The following is a 22721-nucleotide window of genomic DNA, read 5'->3' as shown; positions in this document are numbered from 1 at the left end:
GACGGTCGGGCAAGGAGAGGGAGTGGGGGGAAACTTTTTAAATCTCTCCCTGCACTGGAGACCCGACCTTTTCTCGTCGGGTTTCCGTTGTCGTTGGGGCCGCAACGAGGAGTGGCCTCCAACAGGAAGAAGCCGGGGACTCTGGTGCTACTCACCGTCGCCGTCGCGGGGCTGGCCGAGTCCAGAGCAGGTGGAGCGGTGGAGGAGCGCTGATGCTGCTGCTGCTGCTGCTGCGGCCCGACCGGAGAGTCGGAGGCCCTAACGACAGGTCTGTGGATGGCGGCACCGGGAGCCCGCGGCTCCCTGGAGGGAGACCGCTTTTTCGGGCTCCTGCAACGGCGAATTCTCCCGGGTTGCGGGGTTGAAGAGCTTGCCTTCACCGCCCCGCCGGCAAGGCCGCGGGACTTTGCGGCACACCGGGGGCTCCAACACAAGACCCGCGACCTCGCACCACCCGGCATGAATGGCCCGGGACAATCGCCATCGCCAGCCGGGGGCTTTGACTTTGACTCTGACATCGGGGGGGGGAGAGTGCAGTGGAGAGATAAGTTTTTTTTTGGCCTTCCATCACAGCTATGTGATGGATGTTTATGTAAAATGTAATTATGTTGTGTCTGGGGTCTATTTGTGTGTAATGTATGGCTGCAGAAACGGCATTTCGTTTGGACCTCCAGGGGTCCAAATGACAATTAAATTGACTCTTGACTCTTGACTCTTGGACGTGGGGTCATGGGCCTGGTGCAGCCTAGGGCTTACATGGGCTCACCTGCATTGGGGGCATTCTGGGACCTACAACACTTGGACTGGGCTTTGCACTTTGGACTGTTTGTGATTCCTATATTTTTTCCTCTTTTTTAAAACAGCGCCAAAATTATGGTGACTGTGCATTTTGTGGGTTGTGCAAAATAATGTTACTCTGCTGTGCATACATGACAATAAAAACTATTGATCCATTGAACCAACCTCCACATCCTGCATTGCTCTAACAAGGCCAATGCATGCTCCAGAACAGATTCAGAAGGTCACCTTTTTTATATCCATTCCCATCTGCATTTCATATTTTCATTGTTCATGACTCTATTGTCTGAATCCTTCTCCTTTGTGCAGACCAACATCAAATATTAGGAAGTGTATCCAGTCCACTTGCCTCTCGATACAGGCATGCTTCTTTCCTCATTCTTTGTATGTTATGAAACATCCTAGGGATTTACATGACAATATTTTTTGAGATTTACTTTAGATTTTAGAGATACGACGTTGAACAGCTCACCAGCTATCACCAACACTATACTGCTATTTTGTTGTCTCACTGCATTTCGTTGTCTCTGTACCGTACACTGACAATGACAATTAAAGTTGAATCTGAATCTGAATCTGATCTACACACATTGGGGACAAGTTTACAATTTTACCGAAGTCTACAAACCTGTACATCCTTAGAGTGTGTGAGAAAACCGGAGCTACTGGAGAAAACCCACACGGTCACAGGGAAAACGTACAAACTCTGCACAGAGAGCACCTGTAGTCAGGATTGAACTTGTGTCTCTGGTGCTGCAAGGCAGCAACTCTACCACTGTGCCACCATGCCGCCCTGTTATTTCAAGCCTCCTCTTTGCCTCCTTTTCCAATCATAAATAGACACTTCTCTTTTTTTCTGGTTGACTCTTGATGTCCAAAGAGCTCTAGATTTAAGAGTCCTTGGATTTTCCGTCCTTGTGGGAACATGTTTACTTTGAACCTCCACAGCTCTGATCTTTCCTGAAATATTGTTCCAGTCTAATTGTGTTAAATCGCAATTCGGCCTGTTAAAATTGACTTTTCCAGTTGAAAATTTACTTTTCATCTTGGTCTTTATTCATAAAGGCGCTAAATGTAACAAGTATAATCACTCGCACCTATCTACACTCCCAGCTATTTCTTCAAGCAACACAACTTCACTTAATAAAGCTGTCCAGATCTGTTAAGCTTTGCATGTTGTATTTATGAAAGCCCGTTAAGAACTCTCCAGCAAGGCACAAGGTGCTAGAGTAACGGTGGCGCAGTGGTAGAGTTGCTGCCATACAGCGCCAAAGACCTGGGTTCGATCCTGACTACGGGTGCTGTCTGTACGGAGTTTGTTCGTTCTCTCCTTGACCTGCGAGGTTTTTATCCGGGATCTCTGGTTTCCTCCCAAATTCCAAAGATGTACAGGGTGTTATGTTAATTGGCTTGATATAAATGTAAATTGTCCCTAATATGTGTAGGGTAGTGTTAATGTGCGCGGATCGCTGGTCGGCGCGGTCTTGGTGGGCAGAAGGGCCTGTTTCCACGCTGTATCTCTAAACTAAACTAAACTAAGCTAAAGGTAGCATCTCTGGATGGAATGGTTAGGTGACTTTTTTTTGTCAGGGCCCTCCTTCAGACTGATATGTCTGAAGAAGGTTCTTGACCTGAAACGTCACCTAGGCATCACCTATCCATTCCCTCCACGGTTGCTGCCTGACCCACTGAGTTACTCCAGCACTTTGTGTTTTACTCATGATTCCAGTATCTGCAGATTTTTGTGCCTCCATCTAGAATATTTCAACCCTTCTACAACTTGCATTTTCTGTACCAGCCCTTGTTTCCACACTTTAAATCTCATACTATATTTGCTTATCAGAGAATATCTTGCATTATCTGCTCCTTTGCATCCCCCCCATCTCTTCACTGGGTTGTTATACATACATGGGCATTACTATTGTTCCCCAGTTCTAATCTATGGATCCATTTATGCAAGCATTTCTCTTTGTCTTGCATACTCAGCTACTTTTTACCCCTTCCCATCTTGATACTGGGGTACCGTAAGGCTGCAGTGACTAGTGGGGTACTGCAAGGCTCGGTGCTGGGACCGCAGCTATTTACAATATACTTCAAATATTTGGATGAAGGGATTCAAAGTAACATTAGCAAATTAGCAGATGACACAAAGCTGGGTGGCAGTGTGAACTGTGAGGAGGATGCTATGAGAATGCAGGGTGACTTGGACAGTTTGGGGGATATGGCAGATTCATGGCAGATGAAGTTTAATGTGGATAAATGTGAGGTTATCCACTTTGGTATCAAAAACAGGAAGGCAGATTACTATCTAAATGATGTCAAGTTGGGAAAAGGGGAAGTACAATGGGATCTGGGGGGTCCTTATTCATCAGTCTATGAAAGTAAGCATGCAGGTACAGCAGGCAGTGAAGAAAGCGAATGGCATGTTGCCCTTTATAACAAGAGGAGTCGAGTATAGGAGCAAAGAGATCCTTCTGCAGTTGTACAGGGCCCTAGTGAGACCACACCTGGAGTATTGTGTGCAGTTTTGGTCCCCTATTTTGAGGAATTCTTGCTATTGAGGGAGTGCAGCATAGGTTTACAAGGTTAATTTCCGGGATGGTGGGACTGTCATATGCTGAGAGAATGGAGTGGCTGGGCTTGTACACTCTGGAGTTTAGAAGGATGAGAGGGTATCTTATTGAAACATATAAGATTGTTAAGGGTTTGGACACGTTAGAGGCAGGGAACATGTTCCCGATATTGGTTGAGTCCAGAACCAGGTGCCACAGTTTAAGAATAAGGGGTAAGCCATTTAGAACAGAGATGAGGAAACTCTTTTTCACACAGAGAGTTGTGAGTCTGTGGAATTCTCTGCCTCAGAGGTCGGTTCTCTGGACACTTTAAAGAGAGAGCTCGATAGGGCTCTTAAAGATAGCAGTCAGGGGATATTGGGAGAAGGCAGGAATGGGCTACTGATTGGGGATGATCAGCCGTGATCACATTGAATGGCGGTGCTGGCTCAAAGGGCCAAATGGCATACTCATGCACCTATTGTCTATTATCTATTGTCTATTGATAGAAAATACTGCAACAAGGAATGTTTACCTGTTGTTCCAGTTTTTCCATAAGCCGTTTCAAAATCCTCCTTCCCCTTCCCCATTCTTTCCTCTGGCTTCACTTTTCATGCCACTTCTCTTCTTATCTCTTAATCTCACAGCCTTTTGCTTTTTTATCTCTGGCCTTTATCCAACCCCCCCCCCCCCAATCCACCACCCCCCCCACCACCCCCCCCACCCCCCCCCCCCCCCCCCCCCCCCCCCCCCTTCACCTTCACCTGTATCCACCCATCATTTGTCTGGCATTGCCCTGCTCACACCTCCCTTCAGATTTTTTCTCACCTATGACAATGTCTGAAGAAGGGTCCCAACTGAAGATGACATCCTTCAATGTTATTTTCATAGTCATAGAATGATACAGCATGGAAACAGGCCCTTCGGCCCAACTTGCCCACACCAGCCAACATGTCCAGCTACACTAGACCCACCTGCCTGCATTTGGTCCATATCCCCCCAAACCTGTCCTATCCATGTACTTGTCTAACTGTTTCTTAAACATTTGGATAGTCCCAGCCTCAACTATCTCTTTTGGCAGCTCGTTCCATACACCCACCACCCTTTGTGTGAAAAAGTTACCACTCAGATTCGTATTGTCTTTTCCCCTTCACTTTAAACCTATGACCTCCAGAGATGCTGCCTGACTTGTTCAATTACTCCAGCACTGTGTACTTTTTGTAAACCAGCATCTGTAGTTCCTTGTGTCCATAATTCCAAACAGTTGTCTCATACAACTGCATTATTCACGATCCTTGCATTGAGGTAATTACCATTAAGCATTGGCAACTCCTTAATTGCCCTCCATCCAGCCTTGGCGTATCTCCCTTTCAATCCTGTAAACAAATTCCTTGCCTTCCCTTTGCAACACTTCCTCGATCCTTCCTGAATTAATGTTGGGACTCACACCTGATTAAATGTCCCCTGTTGCAAAGTTCTCCTGGCCCTGTTACATACAGATCATCGCACGGTCCACAGAACTAGCCAGTCTCCTAGACCCAGAGTTTGCAATGCAATGTAAATGCTGGGCAATTTGAGTTGCAGTTTCAAGGGAACTATATGATCAATGAGTAATTTAAAAACAAAATTTACACTACTGAAATTGAATATCACACCAAAGAGAATTTTCCCTTGTTTCTGACAGCATTTGAGATAGTTTTAGTTTGAGAAATCTCCTAGGAATTTAGTGAAAGTTCAGGAGATGGGCATAATGGACATAAATGTTCCTGTGGAAAACACACGTAATGTTTTGTACGAAGATAGACACAAAAGGCTGGAGTAACTCAGCGGGTCAGGCAACATCTCTGGAGGGAAGGAATAGGTGATGTTTCGGATCAACACCCTTCTTCGGACTGAGAGTCAGGCGAAAAGGGAGTGAGAGAAATAGAGGGCACTTAGGAGAAATGAATGGATGATATGCAAAAAGCAACAACAATCAAGGATATATGGGGCACACAATAGTTCAGTTCTGTTTGGTTTATTGTCACGTGTACCGAGGTACAGTGGAAAAGCTTTAGTTGCGTGATATCCAGTCAGTGGAAAGGCAATACATGATTACAATCGATCCATTTACAGTGTATAGATACATGATAAGGGAATAATATTTAGTGCAAGGTAAAGCCAGCCACGTGTGAACAAGGATAATCCAAGGGCCACCAATGAGGTAAACTGTTGTTCAACACTACTCTCTGGATATGGTAGGATGATTCAGTTGCCTGATAACAGCTTGGAAGAAACTGTCCCTGAATCTGGAGGTGTACGTTTTCACACTTCTCTAACTTTTGCCTGATGGGAGAGGGGAGAAGAGGGAGTGGCCAGGATGTGACTTGGCCTTGATTATGCTGCTGGCCTTGAGTAGGCAGGTTGAGGTATAAATGGAATTAATGGAAGGAAGGTTGGTTTGTGTGATGGTCTGGGCTGTGTGCAGCAATTCGCTGCAATTTCTTGCAGTCTTGGATGGAGCTGTTCCCAAACATAAGCTGTGATGCATCCTGTGATTCTGTGATCCTACTTCACAGCGCTAGAGACCTCGGTTCAATCCCCATCTCAGATGCCATCTGTGTGGAGTTTACATGTTCTCCTTGTTCCTCTGTGTGCTCTAGTTTCCTCCCACATTCTAAAGATGTAGAGGTTTGTAGGTTAATTGAATTTGATTCGATGGGCCGAAGAGCCTGTTTCCATACTGCATCTCTGAAATTAACTAAAGAATAGCGGGGTTATCAGGGGTGTGGATTTGACGCTTTTCAGGGCCCTGCAACGGCGATTCCCGAGTTTGCGGGGTTTGAAGAGCTCCTGGAGGCGGTGCCTGACATCCACTTGCCACGCGCGCGGCTGGAATGGCCGTGGGACACATCACCAAGACCCGTGTGCGACCTCGCATCACCCGGCGTGGCGGGATTTGACTCTGACATGGGGGGGGGGGGGGGAGGGAAAGGGGGGGAGAGTGCAGTGGAGAGATACGTTTTTTTTGGTCTTCCATCACAGCGATGTGTAGATGCTGGAATCTGGAGCAAAAATCAAGTTGCTGGAGGAAATCAGCAGGTGGGAGGGAGAGGGATTTTGGAACGTTTTAGATTGAAACCCTGCATCAGAACCTACAAGAGAGGGATCGTCTGGTATAGAGAGGAACTGCAAATGCTGCTGTAAACCGAAGACTGACCGAAAGAGTGGACGTCGAGAGGATGTTTCCATTAGCGGGAGAGTCCAGGACTAGAGGTCATAGCGTCAGAATTAAAGGACGTTCCGTTAGAAAGAATATAAGGAGGAATTTCTTTAGTCCGAGAGCAGTGAATCTCTGTAATTCTTTGCGACAGAAGACTGTGGAGGCCATCAATGGATTTAAGGCAGAGATAGAGTGATTATTGATTAGTACGGGGTCAGAGGTTATGGGGAGAAGGCAGGAAAATGTGGTTAGGAGGGAAAGATAGATCAGCCATGATTGAATTGGAGACTAGATGGGCCAAATGACCTAATTCTGCTCACCACTTATGACCTTATGACCTTTCCAGGCCTCCTGGTTCTCCTCCTTACTAAGGACTACCATGTCATTGACTTCAGCAGTGCCGATTCTAATGCCAAGGAGATTTACTAGAATGTTGCCTGGGTTTCAACAACTAAGTTACAGAGATAGGTTGAATAAGTTAGGTCTTTATTCTCTGGAGCGCAGAAGGTTAAGGGGGGACTTGATAAAGGTCTTTAAAATGATGAGAGGGATAGAGTGGTAGTGGTGTGGAATGAGCTTCCAGTGGAAGTGGTGGAAGCAGGTTCATTGGTATCATTTAAAAATAAATTGGATAGGCATATGGATGAGAAGGGAATGGAGGGTTATGGTATGAGTGCAGGCAGGTGGGACTAAGGGGAAAAAAAAGTTGTTCGGCACGGACTTGTAGGGCCGAGATGGCCTGTTTCCGTGCTGCAATTGTTATATGGTTATATGGTTAATAACCTTGCCTGTACATAAGCGTGACATAAAATGAATTTCATATCTTAAAGTAAGAAATCAATACAGATATTAACTTAATAATTGCAATATTTTATTAAACATGTCGTGTTAGAGAGGAGACATAAAATACAAAAACTAAACTAAAATATGGATCAGAAGGGTATAAAATGCTCTGAGCCAAATGCAAGGTCTTGCTCAATTTGCCAACTTGGTCAGCTTGGACAAGATGGGCAGAAGAGCCTGTTTCCATGCTGGACTGCTCTATGATTCTTTAAAAGCAGACAAAGGCCAAGGCAACGTTATGGTGGAGGTTGGAAACAAGTTGGAAGGTAGGAGGCAAGGATAAGGTAGAGGCACGTTATTCTACTAGTCGTTAGCCCATGAATGCAATCAGCTACTTGTTGATACTAGCAACTGCAGATGCTAGTTTATAAAAAAAACTACACAAAGTGGTGGAGCAACTCAGTGGGTCAGACAGCATCTGGGAGGAAGTCTCGCTGGTGGCCTGTGGTGTGGGGTTAAAAGGAACCCCAACATCATTCCCATTGATCTGTCCTAATTCTATGCCAGGGTGGTGATATTTTGTTTACTCCCATAGTCATAGATTCATGGAGTGACATAGCGTGGAAACACGCCCTTCCAGCCAACTTGCCCAAACCGGCCACACTAGTCCCACCAGCCTGTGTTTGGCCCATATTCCTCCAAACCCATCCTATTCATGTACAGGAAGGAACTGCAGATGCCGGTTTAAACCGAAGATAGACACAAAAAGTGGGAGTAACTCAGCGGGACAGGCAGCATGTCTGGTAAAAAGGAATGGGTGACTTTTTGGGTCGAGACCCTTCTTCAGTATCCATGTAACTGTCTAACTGTTTCTTAAATGTTGGGTTAGTCCCTGCCTCAACTACCTGGCAATTCATTCCATACACCCACCTCAATTTGTTAAAAAAAATTTACCGCTCAGATACCTATTAAACCTTTTTCCTTTCTCTTCAAACCTATGCTGTCCCCTGTCCATTTGATTCCATTTGAAGGAATGAAATACGAGGATCAACAAATCTCTTTAAGGTTTAAAAGATAATGTTCTCCAGACATGCTGCCTGACCCGCTGAGTTACTCCAGCATTTTGTGGGGTTTTTTCATAAACCAGTATCTGCAGTTCCTTGTATCAATGAATAGCTGATAGCCTTCGTGTGTTAATGACCAGTGAACAAATGCAATGACATGCCTCCACCCTGGAGAGCTGTATGTTGTTCAAATGAACCCAAGATGGCGGAGCAGATACCAGAGGCAACTGTGCATTAGGATCTGGTAGGGTTTTGTTTGATTTAATTTATAGTCACATGTACTGAGGTACAGTGAAAAGCTTTTGTTACGTGCTAACCAGTCAGCGGAAAGACAAGGTATGCATTGGGCGGCATGGTGGGGCTGCGGTAGAGTTGCTGCCCCACCACGGGTGCTTTCTGCATGGAGTTTGTACGTTCTCCCCGGGACCTCTCTGGGATCTTCGGTTTCCTCCCACACTCCAAAGACGCACAGGTTTGTCGGTTGATTGGCTTGGTATAAGTGTAAATTGTCCCTGGTGTGCTTAGTGTTAATGTGCGGGGATCGCTGGTCTTCATAGACTATGTAGACTGAAGAGCTTGTTTCCACAGTGTATTTCTAAACTAAACTAAACTGTAAGAGAAATATCAATCCTGGCAAACTCTATCCAAACAGGCTCAAAGGCTGCTGCAAGTAAGAACTTCATTGTTCCTTTTCGGGCCATACGACAATGAAACACAGAATGTAGAAACAAACATGAACACACGCTCAGTCCGCCGAGACCTATGGGATCCATTTCATCCATCCATCCATCGCCAACCATTTCAACTCCACTTCCCATTCCCACACTGATATTTCCATCCTAGGCCTCCTCTATTGCCAGAGTGAGGTTACATGCAAATTGGAGGAACGGTTTTCCTTTAGGAAGGAGATGAGGAGGAACTTCTTTAGTCAAAGGGTGGTGAAATTGCAGATTTTTTTGCAACTGAAGGCTGTGGAGGTCAAGTCAATGCATATGTTTAAGGCGGAGATAGATGGATTCTTGTTTAGTACAGTGTCAGGGGTTATGGGGAGAAGTCAGGAGGATGGGGTTAGGAGGGAGAGATAATGTAGATCAGCCATGATTGAATGGCGGAATAGACTTGATTGGCTGAATGGCCTAATTCTGCTCCCTTATGACCTTATGAGCACCTCCTATTTCACTTCAGTAGATTACAGCCCAACTGTATAAAGATTGAATTCTATAATTTTAAGTAACTTCCACCTACACTCCCCTTTCCCTTCCCCTTGACCCTTCCTGCACCCTCATCGTTTTACCAGTTCTACAGTTCTCTTTATTGTTTCTCTCTTGAGATCACACCTTCCCTAACCACCAACGGGCCAACCAGGGCACTACCCTTCCCGAGGTCTCTTTGGCTGGCCCTGATTAGTCCTGGTCTTTTCTTGCCGCTGGCTTGTCACCACCCCCCCCCCCCCCCCCCCCCCCCCCCTCCCCCACCCCCCCCCCCCCCCCCCCCCCCCCCCCCCCCCCCCCCCCCCCCCGAACCTACATTCAGTCTGAAGATGGTTGCCCACCCAGGACGTCACCTATCCACCTTCTATTGTATTGTATTGTATTGTATATCTTTATTGTCATTTCCTGAGTATTCACATACCCAGAGATTCTCCAGAGATGCTGCCTGACCCGCTGAGTTACTCCAGCACTTTGTGCCTTTTCTTTGAAAATAAAACACTCTTGACGCTTGACCCTTGAGAAGCACAGAGAATGATGACCTGGTCAGGCAGGGGCGTTCTGAGGGAGCCAGCAATTCTGGTGCATGATTACCTGCATGGGTGTGATCAATCAGTGCAGTGGGCCACTGGAGGTCCTACAGCAGTCGGGGACCTCGTGAAACAGGCGCCGCTTGAATCCTCAATCTTCAGACGCAACCTACAGAGGCACGGAGTGGCAGAGCGACAGTGGAGGACATCGACAGCATCGACAGCATCGTCAGGCCACGCCGGCCTAGTGCCGCCTCCAGGACAACAGGCCTTCAAAGCCAAGATAACGGTTTTAAGAACATGAAACTTGAAGCACATAATGTGGCACTGTGAACATGGTGATTCTTTGTGTGTGGGAGGGAACTGCAGACACTGGTTTACACATACACATACCCAAGAAGGGTACATGTGTAAGAAGCCAATTGTTTTATTTTTATCCTCGATATTCGGCATGACAAAAATTATTTGTGAGAATAACACTAGATGTGTATGGGCTAGTTGGAGAGAATGGAATGATGGATTGAGAGGGTGAGCACGGGAACAGACTGTGTCCATGCTGACCATTGATTGCCCATTCACATGAGTTATCCCACTTTCTCATCCACTCCATGCACACTAGGGGTTATTTATGGAGGTCAATTAACTTACGAACCCACATGTCTTTGAGATGTGTGAGGAAACCTGAGCACGCGGAGGAAACCCACGGACTGAGAGTTGTGAATCTGTGGAATTTTCTGGCTCAGAGTCCGGTTCTCTGGATACTTTCAAGAGAGAGCTTGATATGGCTCTTAAAGATAATGGAATCAGGAGATATGGGGAGAAGGCAGGAACGGGGTACTGATTAGGGTTGATCAGTTATGATCACTTTGAATGGCGGTGCTGGTTCGAAGGGCTGAATGGCCTACTCCTGCACCTATTGTCTATTGTCTATTGTCAGTTACAGGCTGAACATGCAAACTCCACACAGGAAGAACTGGAGGTGAGGAACGGGCCTCAGTCACTGGCATTGTGAGGGAGCAGCTCGACCTGCTGCACCACTGGGCCCCCCTCAATAATGAGTACAATTACGGGAAGAAAATCCAACTGCTGGAGGAGCTCAGTGGAACAACATCAGTGGAGGGAAATGGACAGACAATGTCGTGAGTCAGGACTCGTCTTCAGGCAAGGGTCCTGACTTGAAATGAAAATAATCAATTTCTGTTCATGGATGCTGCCTGGCCTGCTGAGTTCCTGCAGCATTTTGTTATTTGCTCAAGATTCCAGCAATTGCAATTTATTGTGCCCACTTGTAGAGGAGAGGATTCAGGTTGTGAAAGTACTGATGAAAAATAGAGTGGTCAAGACATCTTTCAACACAAAGGCCTTCATCAGTAAGGCTATCAAGTATATTACAGTTAGACAAGATGTTGGTAAGGCCGCATTTGGAGTATTGTCTTCCCTTTGGTCACCCTGCTATAATAAGCATGTTGTTAAACTGGAAAGGTGCAGAGAAAATTCATAAGGATGTTGACAGGACTTGAGGGCCTGAGCTATAGGGAGATGTTGGGCAGGCTGGGACTACATTCCTTGTAGCACAGGAGGATGAGGGGTGATCTTGTAGAGGTGCATAGATGCTGATAATGTGAACCCACAGAGTCTTTTACCCAGAGTAGTGGAATCAAGAACCAGAGGATATCGGTTTGAGGTGAAAGGGGAAACCTTTAATGGGAACACGGAGGGTAACTTTACCACACGATGGATGGTGGGGATTTTGAACGAGCTGCCAGAGGAGGTAGTTGAGGCAGGTAATATAACTACTTTTGAAAGACATTTGGACGACTACATGAATAGGAAAGATTTCGAGGGATCAGGGCCAAATGCAGGACTAGTGTAGATGTAAACGTTTTTAATCTCTATCTACGGTGGAGATGAGACTTTTTCCGTATCGTATCTCCGTCCGCGCTGCAACCTAACATTGTGGAGCTGGCGGCCTCTTGCTGGGGATCAACTTTGGGATCTCCAACCGCCCCAATCACGGGAGCTCCGATCGCCCCAACGCGTGAGCTCCGATCGCCCCGACTGCAGATGGTTCGACTCCCCCAACCATGGGAGGAAAGGAAGTAAGAAGATAATATGTTATTGCCTTCCATCACAGGGGGGAATGTGGGAGCTGCTGATGGCTAATAAATAAATTAATTTAAAATACAATTACAATTGCAAAATGTTGGAGCAACTCAGCAGGACAGGCAGCATATTTGGATAGGAATGGGTGACATTTCTGGTTGAGCACCTTTTCAGTTTGAAGAAGGGTCTTGACCTGAAATGTCACCCATTCCTTCTCTCCAAAGATGCTGCCTATCCCGTTGAGTTACTCCAGCATTTTATGTCCAGCAATGATTCTACTGCAGTCAAGTTTGGTGAAAGCAAGCATTCAGCAGCAACAAGGTTTTACATGCTACTTTCCAACAGAAGAATGAAAGTATGTTACCACCAGATGCAACCAATCCAAAAAATAGCTTCAAATGCTGTATTGCCCATGCTGAAGTATATCAGAGGAGCATTGCATTCTGTTGTCGAAATCAATCTGTGAACATAATCCACATGAAACTTCATCCAAAACTGTTGCATTTCTCCAAATTGCCATAACAACTCGTCATTGGCAGCTTCTGAGCTCACGGAATCTAAACTTCCTTGAGAATTACACTGTCACACAACAGGCTGAACACATTTCCTCTGCTCTCCACTGCAAATATGTTCTTCCAGGACTTGGCCGAATTTGATAAAAGACTCAATGAAGAAACCAAATGAGAAACTAACATATCCTGTTCAAAGAGCAGAGCAGATCAAAATGCATGGCTCAGAAACATATTGTGTTGTGTAGACACAGACTGCAGAACTAAGTATGCAGTTATTAAAGATTTTATGATTACATTTCATAAGCTATGGTAAATATAGCAACAAATTAATAGAGATATCAGTGCCGTGTTCTCACTAGGTACTTTACCAGAAATCTAACACTTACACATGTTATACTGAATGAACCATTATCTGCTAACCTCTCCTCCACCTACCTCTCTTTTACAGTGTTACACAAGGAGCTGTAATCTGCTTACATAGTCTGACTGTTCTGCTCACTAACAATGGATTCAAAATTGAATGTATTCTCTGATTTAATGAAATGGAAGTTGGTGAAAAAGCCTGAAATAAGCAGGAAGGAACTGCAGATGTTGGTTTAAACCGAAGATAGACACAAAAAGCTGGAATAACTCAGCGGGTCAGACAGCATCTCTGGGGAACAGGAAAAGGCGACAGAGATGCTGTCTGACTCCAACATCATCGGCAGAATCCGTTGTTCAAGATGTGGACTCATACATCAGCGAGACCAAATGTAGACTGGGCCATCGTTACACTCAAGTCTGCCTGGATCTACCTGATCTCCTGGTTGCTAAACAATTTAATTCCCATTCCCACACTGACCCTTCTGTCCTGGGCCTTCTCCATTGTCAGAGTAAAGGGCCTGTCCCACTTGAGCATCATTTGCGCGTCACGCAGGTGGTGCTCGAATATTTAGTGAATCCCAAAATCCTGGGGCTACCTACTGCCTACACCATCACGCCTCACCATGCGCCATGCGCGCATAATGCAGTCGTGACGCATAAATGATGTCACGCAAATGACGCCCGTGGGACGGGCTCTTAAGGCTAAACGCAAATTGGAGGAACAGCACCTCATATTTCGCTTGGGCAGCTTACAATCCATGGGTATGAATATTGGTTTCACTAACTTCATGTAACCCCTGCATTCCCTCTCTCTCCATCCCTCCCCCACCCAAGTCACATCAGCTTCCATTCTCACCTAGCTACAGCTAACAATGGCCTGTTTCCTTTATCATTATTACTTCTCTGCATATCTTTCATCCATTTGTTCTATATCTCGGTACATCATAATCTCTCGTTTCCCTTTCTCATGACTTTCAGTCTGAAGAAGGGTCTCGACCCGAAACGTCACCCAATCCTTCTATCCAGAGACGCTGCCTGTCCTGCTGAGTTACTCCAGCATTTTGTGTCTTCGGTTTAAACCAGCATCTGTAGTTGCTTCTTGCATATGCTGTCTGACCTGCTGAGTTACTCCAGCTTTTTGTGTCTAAGCCTGAAATAGGGCTTGCCATCCACAATGTAGCGAATCTGAACCAAACTGGAAAAGCAATCAGCCTCTTCACAGCAGTGTCTACCGTTAAAAGTGATTTATTGTCATATGTCTTGTTCATATAGGAACAATGAAATTCTTACTTGCAGCAGCACAATAGGCTTGGAAACATGGTATTCAGTAGCTGACATAATAATAAACAAAACAAAACATTGAAGATAGACACAAAAAGCTGCAGTAACTCAGCGGGACAGGCAGCATCTCTGGAGAGAAGGAATGGATGCTAATGCATCCATGGCTGAATGATACAAGGAACAGAGATGCTGCCTGTCCTGCTGAGTTACTACAGCTTTTTGTGTCTATCTTCAGTTTAAAGCAGCATCTGTAGTTCCTTACTGGACAAGTATGAAACACCTTTTTAGTTGAATAGGTTATAACAAAACTTTAATCGGGAGATTCAATTGGAACAACTTAAAAAGATAATTTGGAAATTGCTAAGGAGAAAAAAGCTGCCTTGGAAAAATAAAGTCGAGGGAAATTAACCTCTTTCCACTTCAACATCCCACAACAATCAGACACCACTGTCTCTTAACAGCACAGTCAGTCATTTTTACCACTGGTGGCCACAGGAATCGATAGGTTTATCACTTCTATTGACACTTGTGCAGCGGTACACTATCTATATTACTAAAAGTCTGTTCTTGACCGGTTTTGGCCATTTGTGCTGCAATTTCTGAGAGAATGCCGCCACCTACGGCCATCATTTTTGGCCACCTTGCTCAGAGACCCCCTCCGCCGTATGTGTGCTGAAGATTTTTCCCGTCGATGAAAAATGACAGAGATATTAATGATTTTACAAAATTCCCCATTCTCTCTGCTGCCCCTGCTGGCGGCAGGGGGGAGGGACTATAAAACCAGGATGTGGTGTGCCTCAATCAGTGTCTGCAAGCTGGAGGAAGGCAGAGGGTCACGTTTCTCTGAGCTGTGAATAACACCGAACACATGTCTACTCAAATGTAAGTGTCCTTAGTGGTTCTAAAACGCTTGCAGAATGTGTCTATTGGTTCTAAAATGTTAGCAAAAAGTGTCTCTTTTGGTTCTACAATGCTTGCAGAATGTGTCTTTTTTGGTTCTAAAATGTTTTTTAGGTTTTCCCACCCCTTTCCTCTCCCCCGCTCCTCCCTCTCTCTCCCTCCCTCCCTCCCCCCTCCCCCCCCTCCTCCCCTCCTCTCCCCCCCCTCCTCTCCCCCCCTCCTCTCCCCTCTCCTCTCTCTCCCTGCTCCCTCTCCCCCTCTTTCCTCTCCCCCTCTCTCCTCCCTCTCCCCCCCCCCCCCCTCCCACCCCCTCCTCTCCCCCCCCCTCTCCTCCCCCCCTCCCCCCCCCCCCCCCCCCCCCCCCCCCCTCTCCTCTCCCCCCCTCTCCTCTCATCCTCTCCTCTTCCCTGCCCCCTCTTCTTTCCCCCCTCTCCTCTCACCCTCTCCTCTTCCCCCCTCTCCTCCCCCCTATCCTCTTCCTCCCTCTCCCCTCTTTTTCTTCCTCCCATCCCCTCCCCCACCATTCATCCCCTAAACCCCCTCCCCTCCACACACCCCTACCCCCCTCTTCTCTCCACCCTTCCTCCCTCTCGCTGCTCCCCACCTCTCCCCCTCCCCTCTCAGCACCCCCTCTCTCTCCCCCTCACTCTGAGGGGTGATAGTTAGTGTGTGTGACGCTGCATGCCGCCTCCTCCCCCCACAAACGCACGTTGGGGGAACAGACCCAACGGGTCTGCACTTGGTCTAGTTAAATAATATAACTCACAGCCTTTAGTAATTTTACCTTGTAATTATAAAAATAATCTTGTAGCTACTCTTGTACAGATGCACCATAGAAAGTATTTTATCAGGGTGCATAACAGCTCCTTGATATCCCGCAGCTCTGCTCTTACTCCCACTCCCCCCATTCATAACAAGGACAGAGTCCCCCTTGTCCTCTCCTTCCACCCCATCAGCCGTTGCGTACAACATATAATCCTCCAACATTTTTGCCACTACAATGGGATCCCACTACTGGCCACATCTTCCCATCGCCACTCCTTTCTGCTTTACGCAAAAAAGGAGATGCAACACCTGTCTCTTTACCTGCCTCCTCGACTCCATCCAAGGACCATCAGTCTGCCTCACCATCAGTTTTTCCAGGTGAGGCAGAGGTTCACATGCACCTCCTCCAACCTGTGTCAACTTCTCCACATCGGCGAGACCAAGCGCAGGCTCGGCGATCGTTTTGCTGAACACCTCCACTCAGTCTGCCTTAACCTACCTGATCTACTGGTGGTTCAGCACTTCAACTCTCCCTCCCATTCCCAATCTGACCTTTCTGTCCTGGGCCTCCTCCACTGTCAGAGAGAGGCCCAGCACAAATTGGAGGAACAGCACCTCATATTTTGCTTGGGCAGCTTACACCCCAGCGGTATGAACATTGACTTCTAACTTCAGATAGCCCTTGCTTTCTCTCTCCATCGCCTCCCCTTTCCCATTACTGTCTCCGCCTACATTCTATCTTTGCCCCTCCCCTGACATCAGTCTGAAGAAGGGCCTCGACCCAAAACGTCGCCCATTCCTTCTCTCCAGAGATGCTGCCTCACCCGATGAGTTACTCCAGCTACTTGTGTCTGCCTTTGGTTTGGGAACAGCTCCGTCCAAGACCGCAAGAAATTTCAGCAAATTATGGATGCAGCCCAGACCATCACGCAAACCAAACTCCCTTCCATTGACTCCATTTACACCTTACGCTGCCTCGGCAAAGCTGGCAGCTTAATCAAGGACAGGTTGCACCCTGGCCACTCCTTCTGGCATTTTAGGTTGGGTCCCTTACTCAGTCAATTCAATGATAATTTATTGTCACAAGTACCTGGGTACAGGGAAATCTTTGTTTTTGCATAAAATACACAAAGTATGCAAAGGAACACCACGTATCTGCTGCAGACAAAGTTCCCAAAGGACCCACTAGCGTTCCGATGGTCCCTCTTTGTGTTCGGCGGACCCCCTGCCTCTACCGCCCATACCGATCACCAACAAGACATCGCTCTCCTCTCCGGTCCTTCCGCCTCCGTGTCCCAGGGGGCACCTCCTGCAGCCGACTTTGAAGATGCGGGAGGTTAGAACCCTCCCCCGGACCTCCTCCTCAAACCAATACAGGTGTCAGGGGTTATGAGGGGTTAGGACGGAGAGGTAGATCAGTCATGTTTGAATGGGAGAGTAGACTTGATGGGCCGAATGGCCTAATTCTGCTCCTATCACTTATGACCTTATGATCTTAGACAAAATCGATGGAGGGGAGTCTGGTCTGTGTGTTGGGCTGGGCTACATCTCTGTAACTTCTTGTGGTCTTGAGCAGAGCTGTTCTCAAACTAAACTGTAATCTGCGTATTTTTTATGGTGCATCTGTGGAAGTTTGCAAGAGTCAATGGGGACATACCAGTTTTCTTAGCCTCCGCAGGAAGTAGAGGTGCTCGTGTAGCTTCCTCATCCTCCGGTGTCGCTGACTCTCCTGCTTCCGGCTCCCTGTCCTGGGATGCGGGTGAGAGATGAGCCTCAGACAAACTCCAGGCGGGTACCATGTCCATCGATGCTGGTGGCTGAGGGTTGTCTATTGAGATGTCTCCCGTCGACAGGCCATGGCCGGACAGGTTGTCTGGCCACATGGCCCAGTGGATCCCTTGTCTTCCTTCTGAGGAAGGATATCGACCCGAAACGCCACCTATCCACTTTCTCCAGAGATGCTGCCTGACCGGCTGAGTTAGTCCAGCACTTTGTGTCTATCTCAAAGTCAAAGTCAAAGTAGCCTTTATTGTCATTCAGACCTTGTGGTCTGAACAAAACTTCGTTGCCTTGCAGTCCTACATATAGTAAAACATGACAAAACACACAAAAAACACAAATTAACATCCACCACAGTGAGTTGAATACTCCTCACTGTGATGGAAGGCAAAAGTCTTCCCTTCTTGTACTCCATCTGCGCCGAGGCGATCCAGGCTTCGGATGTTGTGACCCCGCCGGGTGATGGTAAGTAATGTCAGTCCCACGGCCGAATCCAAGCTCCACAAACGGGCCGGTTCAACCTCGTGGCCCAGGGTGGTCGAAGCCGCCGAAGCTGTGGCCCTCCAGTCCAGCGGACGCAGCTGTTGTTGCGGGAGCTCCGGAGAACAGGTCCGCAACCTGGGACCTGCGAGCTCCCGACGATGTCGTCCACCGGGCCCGCGGCCGATCCTCCAAGATCGGATTGCTGCTACTCGCCCGCTGCCCGCTCTGAGGTCGGGTCGCCACTGCCCCAGCTCCGAGGCCGCCAGCTCCGCTATTAGGCCTCGGCGCAGGCGGAGACGGAGACGGGGGGATACGACAAGAGAAGTCGCATCCCCCCCGAAATAAGAGACCAAGAACATGTTTTCTCCCCCCCCCCCCCCCCCCCCCCCCCCCCACACACATACACAATACGCCAAAAATGAACTAAAACAGAACAAAAGAACAACAAAAAAAAGAAAAAAACAGATGGACTGCAGGCGAGCCGCAACTGCTAAGGCAGCGCCGCCATCTTGGTTTAAACCAGCATCTGAAGTTCATTTATAATAAGTTTAGTCTATCTCGCTGATGCTTGTGACACATTCTGCAAACTCTAAATTTTCCAGATGCTTTAAGAGGCCAGTTAGAGCAGGAATCTATCCTGGCAGTGACTACTGCAGGAACCACTACTGTGGCATGGTGACGCAGCGGTAGAGCTACTGCCTTATGTTGACAGAGACCTGGGTTCAATCCTGATTACGGGTGCTGTCTGCACGGAGTCTATATGTTCTCCCCGTGACCTACGTGGGTTTTCTCTGAGATCTTCTCCAAGACGTACAGGTCTGTAGGTTAATTGGCTTGGTTATAAATAGTTTAATATGTCTCTAGTGTGGGTAGGGCAGTGTTAATGTGTGTGGACCGCTGGTCGGTGCAGACTCGATGGACCGAAGGGCCGTTTCATCTCTAAACTAAAATAAACTAAAATAAACTAAACTAAAGCTGACAGCAGAGGGAAACTGACTACGATGCAGAGAATGCAAAGATGGTACTTGTCCAAAGAAAACAAATGTAAATTGCCCCAATGGGACCTTGGTGCCCCAACAATACACTGAAGCCCCAGCTCCCAGCATGCGATGCAGCAAGTTGTAGTCTTGCAGACAGACTGCAGACTCTTGTGTTTTCACATCTTTCTGTAAAACCTCATGCATCTCACTGTGGGGAGCCTCTTGTGTCTCATCTCACAGTGGGGAGCCTCAGTGCAGCCTCTTGTGTGTTCAAGCACTGGAATCTTCAGCAGAAAACAAAGTGCTGGAGGAACCCTAGGGGTCAGGCACCATCTGTGGAGGGAATTATTTATTTCAGTTTAGAGATACATCTTATCTTTCCAGATGTGGGTATTCTGTGTGTGTGATATTCCAATGTTTAGCTTAGTTTAGTTTAAAGATACAGCGTAGACGTAGGCTCTTAGGCCCACCGTGCCCGCGCCGACCAGCAGGTCCCCCCCACACTGACACTATCCTACACACAGTAGGGGCAATTTACAATTTTCACGTGAGTGATTCCGTGAAGAGCCCGCTCAGCACGCATGCGCGGCATTACATTTCCGCAGGCAACAGCGGCAGGCGGGAGTCAGGTGCTCCCGCTACAAGCCTGAAAGAGGAAGCTTTAGGTAAGTACTTACCTTCAGTTTAACCAGCGGCTCGCATCTGTTTGTTGCTCCAGGTGGAGCAAAGCAGCAGACGCAAGCGGCCCCCGTTGGAATCCGGGCAAGGAGCGTTCCGTTCACGGAGGGGGGAGAGACGACACCAGGACCGCACACGTTGCGGTCCACAGACAGGGTGCTGCGCCGGTGCCAGTCCAGACGCAAGCGGCCCCCCCTTGGACTCCGGGGAGTCAGGCGCTCCCGCTACGGGGTGAAAGAAACGGACCGTCAGGTAAGCTCTGAGGTCGGGTTTTTCTTTCACAGGAGGAGCCTTCTGCTTTCAGGCAGAGAAGAAAGGCTCTAGAACAAACCTGTTCCCCAAGCCACGGAAGAGTGGGGGGGGGGGGCAGCAACAAGGCAGTAGGACCGCTTACCCGGCCTCCTCTATTCCCCGACACCGCGTCCGAGCCCAGCCCGCTAGTGTCTGAGCAGCGGCTGGAAGTAAAGTCACTGAAGAGGCGTCCGGCCGGTGGCTTCCGACTTGTCGGACGGGGACGTCTCCACCCGCTCGAGGGAGAGACAGCCACCTGAGCTGCTGGAGTGGCTCCTGGAGCAGGAGCTCCAGCGAGATGCGCTTTGTGAGGGGCGTTCTCGCAGGGGGGAGTTCAGGCACTCCCTCCACAGTGCCTTCTGCACTGTCCATTGCTTCCTCCTTACCCGAGGGTAGCTTTGGTGACCAGGACTGGGCTGGTCAAGAAGAGGGGATGATGGCTGAAGATCTCGGGAGTATGCAAGGGGTGTAGGAACAGGAAGAGCTGCTAGGTGTGATGGACAACTACGTGGCAACCCCACGTGCAGGAGGCCGTTCAAGGCCCTACAGGAGAGGTGGTCAATGAGGCGTATACAGCTCCAGAGAACTGTGAGTCCCTTAGAGTGCCGGCTGTAAACAGCCAAAAGTGGAGGCTCGTTGGGGAAAACATTCGGAACCAGGAACTAAAACTGCAGCGGATCCTCAGACTCCTGACGTCAGCCATCACATTGTCTGCTCGTTTCCGTGGACCAATATGGAGATGACCACAAACTTCGTAAACAAATCATAAGACCTGCCATAAAATCCTAAATTTGCGGGGTTGTGCAAAACCCCAGCCACTGAGCCAGACCCACTGCTCTCTGGCAAAAACCTCACAAAGCATATGAAGGATATGGAGAGGCCTTAACAAGCTTTCGGTCTCATGAGGGCAGGCCCCGGGACGAGTAAAACCAAAAACAATAAGCAACAGCACCCCATCGCGTCCATCAGTTGACGTCTACAATATGGGACTGATGAAATCTCGGGGTCCGCATTCTATCACCGAAAGTCTTCTTTAGACCAGGGCCCAGAGCAGATCCCATGGAAAATGTGCCTCCCCCCAACGTTACCGCCACGTCAGAAATGCATTTCGTTTTCTCTGTACTGTACACTGACAATGACAATTAAAATTGAATCTGAATCTGAATCTGAATCTGAGACGACGTGAAACACTCGTTGGACCGGCAGGAAACAGAAGAATACCCATAACCATGGAGGTAGGTGGGTCTGGTTCCTACCAGCATATAGAGTAATACTAACACACGGGAGTCTATCACGAGTGATCAGTATATACACAATGGCATTAGTGGATACAAATACAATTCATACTAGAAACATTGCCACCAGGTCAACATTAACCCCAGAGGGTATTTTCCCCTCTCCGTTAAAGAAACAAGAGGGACAAGCAGAACTGGTGAGACTAATTACAAAGTGTATCATGGGAAAACCTGAACCCTTGCAATATATTCACTAAACCCAAAAGATGGTGGATGTTGCATCATCATTGACTTAACTTCACTAAATGTGTTTGTTAAGTATATACATTTCAAAATGGAAACGGTTGTTACTGCCAAACAACTACATTCCAAAGGATACTTCATGGCAAGCATTGATCTTAAAGATGTTTACTATTTAGTACCATTCACAAGGATCATCGCAGATACCTGAAATTTACCTGGATGGGACAGCTATAGCAGTTTAAAGCGTTACCCAATGGGTTTACATCAGCCCAAGATTGTTCATCATGACACTAAAACCAGCTCTGGCAATATTCAGAAGACAAAAACATATTGTCATGGCATGTCTTGATGATGTCTTAAATGGTAGGCAAGGCCATGGAATTGACTATGTTAGCTGTGTCAGCTACCAAACAGTTATTCAAAACCCTGGGATTGTCTTACATCCACATAATGATGGATGGCGGACTGCGGGGGTGATGCGCCGTTGTGTATGGCTGCTCCTCCTGCAGTCCGTCCTTTCACCCTTATTTATTTTTATTTTTAGTCCTGTTGGAGGTCTTCTTTTATGTGGTGGGTGGGGGAGGGGAAGGGGGAAATTATTTTTAACCCCAGTCCTACCTGGTCGGAGATGCGGTTTTTCTCCGAACCGCATCTTCGTCCTCTCTGTGCGGCCTACGAACGAACTGGAGCAGCGCTGGAGCGGCGTTTCCTGCCGGGACTGCAGCTTCGACGGCGGTGTAGATGCTGGGACACCTACAAGGAGCGGGCGATGCCTTGCCGGGTCGCCTTGCGGTAAGCTCCGGGGCACTGTGACCGCCGACAGCACCGCAGAGCCTGGGATCCGAGATCGCCAGAGTCGGAGGTTCGGCTGGCGCGGCCTGTGAACTTTGGTCGTTGCAGTCTTCGCGTCGGGAAGCGGCCGCTTCAGTCCAGGCCGCTGATGGATGTTCACCGACGCCGATGATCCAGCT

Source organism: Leucoraja erinacea, chromosome 32 (assembly GCF_028641065.1).
Source record: "Leucoraja erinacea ecotype New England chromosome 32, Leri_hhj_1, whole genome shotgun sequence".
In the NCBI taxonomy this organism is placed as follows: Eukaryota; Metazoa; Chordata; class Chondrichthyes; order Rajiformes; family Rajidae; genus Leucoraja; species Leucoraja erinaceus.
The sequence above is the reverse complement of the archived record's forward strand: the minus strand, read 5'-3'. Positions refer to the sequence as shown.